Here is a 9,612-nt window from a genome sequence, read left to right on the forward strand (position 1 = left end):
TCTCAAACAACCTTAACTCAGCCCCCTGAAATTGGCAATACCCTGTCAGGGATTATATTGCAATCCCAATTACGTTCTACTTGCATTCACCGTTTTAAGTTACAGCTCTGCAACCATTAATTGCTGCAGTGTGGTTATAAACGCAGGAAATCAGAGGACTTTTGCTCCTGACTGCTTAGGCCTTTGTCTCTCTCTTTTATCCCCCCCACCCCCCCCCCGACCATTAGTTATGAAAGAGCAGAGCAATGCGCGAGAAAGGCAGTATAGACAATAGGATGGATCATGCGTTTTACCTATGTTTCATAGGTTATTTCAATAGTAGTAGAGTGGAGTCTTCTTACCAGGGCTATTGTCAGCAGTGAGGTGTGATAGGAGAGTAATATGTGGGTTTAGTGATGAAAGCAAAGCGGCATATGAAGCTCTGGGGGCAATGGTGAAGTAGATTAAAAATGTGGTAAAGGTGTAAAATTTAGCAAATGCGAGGTTGAAGACTGGATCTTCAAAAGCACGACAGCTTATGTTTGAATCAGCTCATCTCAACAGAGGTTTTGCTTCAGCAAATGCTGGGCGTTAGGCTGTCTCATGTGGTCCCAAGAGTTCAGCAGTATCTCCAGGAGCAAGGTGCTGCTTGTGTGTTACGGATGTTTTTGAGGCGTATTTCAAAGAGGGCAGAGTTAAGGCACAATACAAGCTCTCTCTTTTTCAGTGGTTGCGGTTTCTGTTATTTTAAGTTTGTCTCCCAGATATTCAGAGGTTTTATTTAACAGAGTAAGGCATTCTCAAATGGCCCGGGTCTGTATTAACAACGGTTTGGGACACTGGATTTACTTGTTTAAAAAAAACCAAACCTGTCCTCTGCGTACCACAGCTCAACTCTCCCTTCATTGCTTTTAATGTCCTTGCAGCAATTACCTTAGCACAGTGTCTGCACAGCACAGCTCCATGCCAAGACTCTAGTTCATAATACCTGGAAGCAGTAGAGCCAGGTTGCTATAATAATCCACCAAGACTAATTAGCCCTGCTGAGGATACGTGCAGCATCGCCCTCCAACATGGGCTGGTTCTTCCTCATCAGTCCCCAGAGTCCCAAGAGAGGGTCAAGCTTCAGTGAAGACCCTACAGACAGAGGTTGCAGAAACAGTGTGGGACTGACCACAGAGGCAGCAAAAAGATTTCAAATGGGCGTGGGGAGCTCAACACAGCAGTGGGCAAGAGGGAAAATGACGGGACTGAATGTGGAACATTTCATTCAGCTCATAGCCCTTCGACTAAATTCTTGTTTTAACTTTGGCAAATCGTTCCTGGTTAGAGCCAGAAAAGGACTTGGCTGGGCTGTGGTTTCTCAGGCAGAATTATGATGCACGTGTTCCATGTAAAACATGAGCTGTATGTCCAGTGTGGCCTGGATCTCATGGATTCATTATAAATGCAGTTGAGGATGCATAATGCTGCTATGTAAAGGACAGGTCAAAGATTTTCAGGTGCACTGTAGCTGCTTCTGCAAATGATAGGTTACATTTCCCTAAATCTTGAACAAACATGAAAAAAATCCTTAGATTCTGCCTGGGCAAAGTTTGCAGGCTAAACATCAGAACATGTCCTAAAAAACTCAGATATAAAATTGTCCTAGACTTCAGATTTAACTTGTCAGCTCTCTGTGTTTAGAAAAATCATTAGCTTCAGTTAGGAGCTGAAGCTCCTTAAACGCTCATGAATAAAGGTGTTGAAAAACCTGATTCCAAGAATCCAGCCAACTGTGCACAGAGCTGCCTACAGGAACCAGTAGGAAATGATAGGGCTCACAGTCGCCTCACGAGAATAGAAACTGCCTCTGTCTGCAGCATGCTCACGCCAAGATGCCAGGCAGGAACTCTCAATTATTTTTCAGGCCAGAATGGTACCCTTCCTCGGATGTTACCTCATCCTTCTGCCTGTTCCTTGGGAGGAAATGAACAGAGCGTTCAGGAGCCAAGGATTATTTTTTTTTGAGTAACATTAAAAGGCAAGAAGAGAAGAACCTGAAAAAGTCACTTAGTTTTCATGCCAAAGCACTAATTTGCAATGTGTTCTGTGCCATCCTTACCCTACAATGAAACCCTCCTGTGTCTGTCTTGCTGCTCCCACCCTTTTCCTTCCTCTTCCATGTCTGTCATACTTCATTAGGGTAAAGGGAAAGAGAGGGATGGAGAACCTGGTGCAACACAGTGTATCTCTGTTTTGGGTTGCAGAAAGAAACCTCTCTGCCAAACAAAGACAACCTGCATATTACGGAACAGGTAATAACATGGAAGACAGAAGAGACTGAAGTCTGCCACAGGAAATTAAATGCTTGCAGTGCATATTCTAATCAATCTGCACAAATGCCAATATAGCATATTTCATATAAAGGTATATTTATGTAAATTTACCTCAGTCCCTTGTCTTACTTATATCTTTTCTGTATGTACATAATAGACATCTCAATTCTCATGCTTTTCACACACCTTCATTCCACACCTGTTTTCCTTTCCTTCCCTTCCATTGTTTCCACTCACAAACACTGCTCACACGTTCACTCATTCCTCAGGCACACCTATTCCCATTATCTCAAAATTACATAAGTAGCTTCTCTTCATGTACCCTCCCTTGCTATCTTCAGTTTTTATAATCACAGATTGTACCTACACATCTTCTCAGTTATACATGCTTTTATACCCAGGTCCATAATTGATATCACAACATTTTCCATAGAAAATGTAGATAACATTTCCCACTGTAGGTTGAAGATAACAAGTTCCAACTTTCCTACTGTCCACAGGAAAAGCCCTTAATTTTGCATGAAAATCCCAACCTCATTTTGGTGCTCCACTCTTTCTTACAATTGATGGAAAATGGCAGCCAGTCAGAACTGTTACCTTGTTGTGTATAGCAACAACACAATCCTCATCTTCTAATTGTGAGCACTTATTTGCAATTTATTTCCCATTTCCCATATCTTCCAGCCTCTGTGGGTCCTTTGTACTGCCCTCACACCTAACTAAAAATTGTCACTTCTCTGTGATCATAGATGTCTTCTGGAATGGCAAAGTGAAGGCTCCTTCATCGTCATTGTCCTTCTGATGGCCAGCTGTCACACTCATCCTGCAAGCTGGGGCTTGCTACTTTTCCCATATCCAACAGAATAAAAGATTTGTAAGAGACTGGGACATATTAGCTCTGTTCCTCTAGGTCTCTCCTGTTCACCACACACACGTGTACATAAAAATATAAATTAAAGATGCACGCACATATACATGTATGCTATCTCCAAAACAAATAAATATACATGCTACATATGACAGCCTATTAGCTGGTTGAATTGCTTTACTGCTGAGAAGTCTGTCTTGGGGGAAGGCTCTCCTTGGGCTGCCATACAGAGATTCAAGCATCCTCCAGCGTGGTGGAAACCAGGCTGGCTGGCCCTCTTTTGCAGCCACAAGCTGGTGTCTGAAGTTCTTTCACAGGGTCACTGGGCAAAGGAGAGATCTGACACTTGTGTATGTGGAACAAAGTAGGACATTGGCCCTTCTGTAGGGGTAGCAATTGAGGAGGCATGAAGGGGAACTGGATAAGTGCCAGTCCCCGTGGATTACATAGGGGTTCAGGGGTGGCATAATGGACGACACAGAGAGATACGGTATGTAGTAGGAAACGTGATCAACAGTTACTCACTTCAGAGGAATGGAGAGTAGCAAACCCTCAACCCTCACTTGCTGTCAGCAGCCAAGAGCAGGGCTCCAGGAACAGAGGGTCGATGATCATTCTCTGGCTCAGCTACAGGTGTGAAGGATGCCGAGATGGAAAGCAGAAACGTAAAATCCCTGCGGGTCTTTCAGGGTGGGAGACAGAGGAGGGAACTGTGTCTGTGTACACATGAAGGAAGCAAGTCTTTCCCTCTACACACTGAGCAGGTCTGGTAAGATACTCTTCTTGAGGCAGTGTATTTCCACATAGAAAATAGACTGAAAATCCCACGTCAGCGGGAAAAAAAACAGAGAAGTCTGAATCTAACATGAAGTCTAACTGAAAGATTTCATAAACAAGGGTGTTTCATTAGGAGGCATGTATATAGGGGAAGAATTATTCATTCTGCAGCAACAAGTCAATCTGAGAAAATGAGAAGTAGTCCTACAAGCCTTTTGTAGTCATTGATATTTTTCCCCCTGCTTCTTTTCTTCATAGTAATTCCAATTAAATGGACCATGGAAGGTCTGTAGTCACAGTCTTTGTGTCAGTAGTCCACATCCAGCCAAGGAAATAATAACAAGCTATTGTTTGGTGCTTGACTTCCTGGTAGGGAAATAGCATAAAGACTTGCATTGCCATAGTGCATAGTATGCATAGATGACATGTGAGGTAGATGACAAATAGTACATCTGGGCACATGAAGAGAATAGTGCCTTACAGTATTTTTAGTTCAAGTGTTAAGGGTGTGGTTAGCCTTTGAACGAATGTGAATCGAGTGCTTAGATACTCACTGCAATGAACTGTATACACAACTATTTGTTCTCATATAATTATGCCCATAAAACATTGAAATATGTATATAATGTGCTTTTATAATGCACATTTGAAATTCCATGGCATGCCAAAATTCTTCGTTTATGACATTGATTTAATACCCCATATATAGGTGGAATTATTGAGCAGAAAAATTTAAAGAAAACAAATTATGTAGAAACAGTAAGATAGACTCCTCCAGGCTTCACAGCTTACTAAGACTATATTAGCTGCAAACAGAAAAGTCAGGAAATACACAGAAGTTAGATATTAAATAACTATAGCAATATATTTAAATACAGATCAGTTCCTCTGAGTGTGCAGGCCTGCTTATGCCCAGCTTGCATATCCCTTTCTAATCCTCCATTTCATGGCACCTACTCATTTGTCTCCAAAAGGCCTGGGATAAAGGCAATGTGAATTTCTTTTTATCGTTCCTAATATAATGTTTCACTTGACTTATTTATCAGCTGTCAGTACTATTTGCTTTGAACAGTGTAAGTGCTCATACTCAGGAAATCCCAGTAACCACGTTCCCCTGGACAAATCCCATTCTTCATGCTACACCCAAGCTTGCCAACCATTTAAATGCCCAGACTCAGCATTTTATCTGTCAAAAAATGAATAGGATGTTTATAATTATGAAAAGTTTTAAATTTCTTTTTCATGGAGATACAAGAAATTTTTCATGTCCCTTCCTGTGGTACGTTCTGTCCCAGTCAACTTTCAAGTCTGAAACTCATGAAGTGCTGTGCATAAATTGCACAGCATTTAAAATTTTAGATTTTAAAAATTCTCTGTAGGGATCTGATGAGTGATCAAGCTAGTTCAGTCAATATAAAACTCCTGCTCTAACATCCCACCACAGGGCTTGAGTGAGAGGGTAGGGGGTAGTTACTCCACAGTCACCTCTCTCTCATCTCTATCTTCACTGTGAATACTCACCCAGTTATTGTATTTACAAACTTAAGCCTATTTCACTTAAGTGCTTTCCCAGACAACTATAAATAGGCTACTGGAAATGGTAATTAAGTCAGGACCACATTCACTCACAGGAATTTAACAGCTTCTCCTGGCAGAATACAATTGTTTTTTCCTCCTCCATCCAGGTCTTTGCAATTGGCTGCAGAGGACCTGGAACGCTTTAATGGTTCCAACTATTTGCAGTATGATTGTATACTGGCATGTTGTTATTCCTTCTGCCTCATTATTCATGCTGCTATTAATTTTTATTAAAAAAATAATGTTGAGAAACATATTCAGTCTGAGCTGAGACTTGTCATGTGCCCAAAATAAAATGGGATGGTGGAAGAGAGGGTGGAACTGACCTAGAGACCCAAAGGCTGGAGGACGAGATGGTGGGTGTTAGGGAGAACCTGTGGAGATGTGAGCAGAGAAAATTGTGAACTCCAGTGTACAAAAATATATTTCAACTGACTGAGAATATAATTTAAGGCTTATTGTACTATATTTACTCCATATTATACTCCCTTCAGTGACTGCAATGACAATTTTGTGTTACTTGTGTCATCGTGACAAGTTGCTTGTCTTGCAACTTGTCTAAAAAAATTTGTTGAAGTTAGCTTGATATTTTTCAAACATTAGTTAATTTAAACTTGTTGAAAAAAGTTATCTTCCGGGCTTTCTTTTCACTTTATACTTAAAGTAAGGGAGAGTTTTTTGTCCTGTTAGATTTTACAAAGAAACCTCTCATGCCAGCATGCTTTTACACACCTGGTGACCACAGCCCACCACATTTCAGCCCCAACAGGACATGTTTTTTTGTCTCCTGGCCTCAGAGCCAGCGTGTGTGCTGTGCTGTGCCACCCCATGGTGAGGAGGCCCCCTCCCCGCTGCCAGTGCTGCTTACCTCTCGGACAGGGTGCTCGGTGCAGGGCCTGAATGCAGCTATGTGTCCTGTGTCGATTTGAAAGACGGTAAATGTATGCACTCTCCTGCATAAAGCTTTTAAAAAACAGAAATACAGAACTTTCTAGATAAATTACCATATATAGGCTTTCTGCAGGATTCCCCAGCACATTTGCTCAGTGACTCCCAATTACTTCAACAACACTGTAGTGCTTGTTCTCACATTGACATCACCAGAGAGATATTTATTGCAACACAAGATGTTTGCTGTGCAGAATATGCCCAATTTTGTTTTACAAAAGCACATTATTATAGTTAATTTTTAATTTTCATCCAAAGATGTATTGTCTGTGGTATTGCATACTCTTAGGGAAAGAAACAACACAAAACAACCCCCCACAACCCCCTTTTTTTTTCCCATCTAAAGAAACGTGCTAGTTCACGTGCGTTCCAGTAAGTATACATTCCAGTTCAGTAATACAAGAATAACACTGGCAACGTGTGTTGTGATTCGGGTACTGGAAACATGCTATAAAACCTCTGTAACATGAGAGTGCTTGTATCAAGTCAAACCCAAGTCCACCCAGCCCAGTACTGGGTTTCTAACAGTGGCCACTACCAGCTGCCCAGAGGAATATAAGGACAAATTAGACATATAGTGACACTTTTCAAGAACCGTCTTTCAATCTCCAGCAAATTCCAGCTCAGGCTGTTTTGGCCCAGAGCTGCTATCCTTGTATTCAAGAGCTCCCAAGGGCTTTTCTTTAATGAATATATCCAATTGTTTTAGCATCCTCAATATATAAATATATATGGCAAAGATCTTTATACACTTTCAGAGGTATTACCTTTTGTAGGGAACCTTCATGCTATTACCAGTTGATGCTTCCTATCTGTTGTGCTGAAGGAAACTGATTTTTCTCTGTGTTCTCCATACAGATGCATCATATTCCCCCTCTATCCTTGCTGTGATGTGTTTTTTTGTGATCTTCCCAGCATTATGGAGGAAGAAATCTCTTCTTTATTTCACTCAACTTGGACTGAAGTGATCATTGCCCCTCATTCATCATGACGAGTGACCAATCAATAAGAAAACAGAGTCGGATAATAGTCCCCACTAGTCTGTCCTTTCTGAAATTAAGGCAAAAATACAATTCAATGGTTTATTTTGGCCTTCGGTGCATGTTTCACATGCAGTGGATGTGCATGGAGGTGCTGAATCTCAGAATCCCCCAAAGCTATACCAGTTTAGAAAAGCAGAATTCCTTACAGCATTCCCCAGTATGCCCAAATCAGAAAAACACAGCCATAGTAGTATTATATTAATGTTATAGGAGTATTACATTCATAGCCAGAATAGTTCCTCTTATATAGCAGTCACTGATATTTGTTCAGGAATTTTTTATTTTTTCTTTTTTGTTGGGTTTTGGTTTTGGTTTGGTTTGGTTTTTTTTTCATTTATTCCGGACAGCACCACCAACCTAGCTGGATGGATACTGTTCTTTTAAGCCAACAACACCGTCAGAAATCAAGTCAATATTTTATAGTGGTGTAAGATCATTGCTAGATGATGCAAATAACTTCTGATTTCTTTAGGTTCTAATGTTCAAAACAGCAAAATAAGAATAAGCAAAATTAGTTTGATGATTGTCTTTTGTAATTTTTGTCATCTGTCATCCCTTAGTGAACATCATCTCACCAAAACTACCTAGGCACTCCGATGTGCTCTGAGAGCTTTTAAAGTTCAGATATCCTCAAGACATTTAAACAGACCCCCAAAAAGGATTATTTTGTAAATATAGATGGATTAATATTCTCAGTGGATCACATATAATGTTAAGAAAAGTTTAAATGATCATTTTGGCTGCTTAGATTTTTTTTTTTTTCCAGTGTTTAAAAACCTGTAATTGGCTTTTAAAGTTTAATTCTAAGATCTCTCAGCCCTTTAAAATCAAACTTGTAAAATTAAGGCTCTTTTCCTTTATTTTACCTTTACTATAGGAAAATCTGCAAGTTTCTGTTATGCCTAGTATTGTAAAAACCATATTGCTATACTTGGTATAGCAATAATGCAGCCTAAGGAAAAGCATCTGCTGAGCTCACTATATTGAATTAAGATCAGTATCCAGCAGTGAGCTGCTGTCACTAAACAGAGCAATGTGGCACAAAGTTAAAAATCTAGGTTTTTATTCATTACTTGATCCAATGCCTCATCTGCACAGAAAAATCCTTATGTCAAGGTCAGTACCCTCAGAACGGGGTGATGCTGGGGGGATCCATGCTGAGTTACTCCTTGTGTCATGCCAATGTAACACGGAAGATTTGGTCTGGCTCCAAGCAGATCCGTACCCCTAAAAAAGTGAATGTAATTTCCTCTCCACTGACTCTACCAGCAATGTAGGCATCCAGTTTGGAAGTTCTGGATTTTTATGTCCAAGTCACACACTTTGAATTGCCTGAAGCGGATGATGAAGATAGCATCCTTTAGTAATATCTGTTACAAACGGCTGCCCATCATCACAAAGAATGAAAAATTCTGTGGCAAAGGCAAGGCCGCAAGATCATAGAATCATAGAATCATAGAATGCTTTGGGTTGGAAGGGACCTTGAGAGAAGATGGTTCTCTGGGGTGGGAGGCAGCTGATTTAATCACCGCACTTTCTCTTTGCGCAGTGTCTTGCCTCATGCTCTAAACGCGTCCAGCTTTTGGGATGCAAAAGTGAAAGATGCAAAGTTCTGTCAAAGCCAAAGTTGAAAGGTTTAAAATGACACCGAGTATGCACCTGAAAAAAACTTCCTGGATGAGCAGCATGGCACCGACCAGTGCTGCTGACGTCAGACTCTGTGGGTCCAAGGGCCACGAGTGTTTCCTTCACAAGCTCTGACACTAGGATTGCCAGGGGGAAATTTCCATGGGGAAAAATCAAGGGACTGCAGCTTTTTCCTTTTAGCAGTTGCTAGTATCCTGCAGACATCCACTTAAAGGATGGAAAGAGGGCTGCCATGCCCAGCTTCCAGGGCTGGCTGTCCTAAAAAGGTGAGCTGCCTACTAAATTATTTCTTGGTTCGTACATCTCAGGCACCACTTCTGCCAGTCACTGACATGACTGGGAGAAAACAAATCTGCAGGCCATTAAATGTTTCATGGAATTGAATCAACACAAAACCAAAAAAAACCCCAAAACCAAACAGTACATGCGATGTGCCTTAAGTCTGGTGAGACAT

Source organism: Pelecanus crispus, chromosome 1 (genome assembly GCF_030463565.1).
Source record: "Pelecanus crispus isolate bPelCri1 chromosome 1, bPelCri1.pri, whole genome shotgun sequence".
Taxonomy (NCBI): Eukaryota; Metazoa; Chordata; class Aves; order Pelecaniformes; family Pelecanidae; genus Pelecanus; species Pelecanus crispus.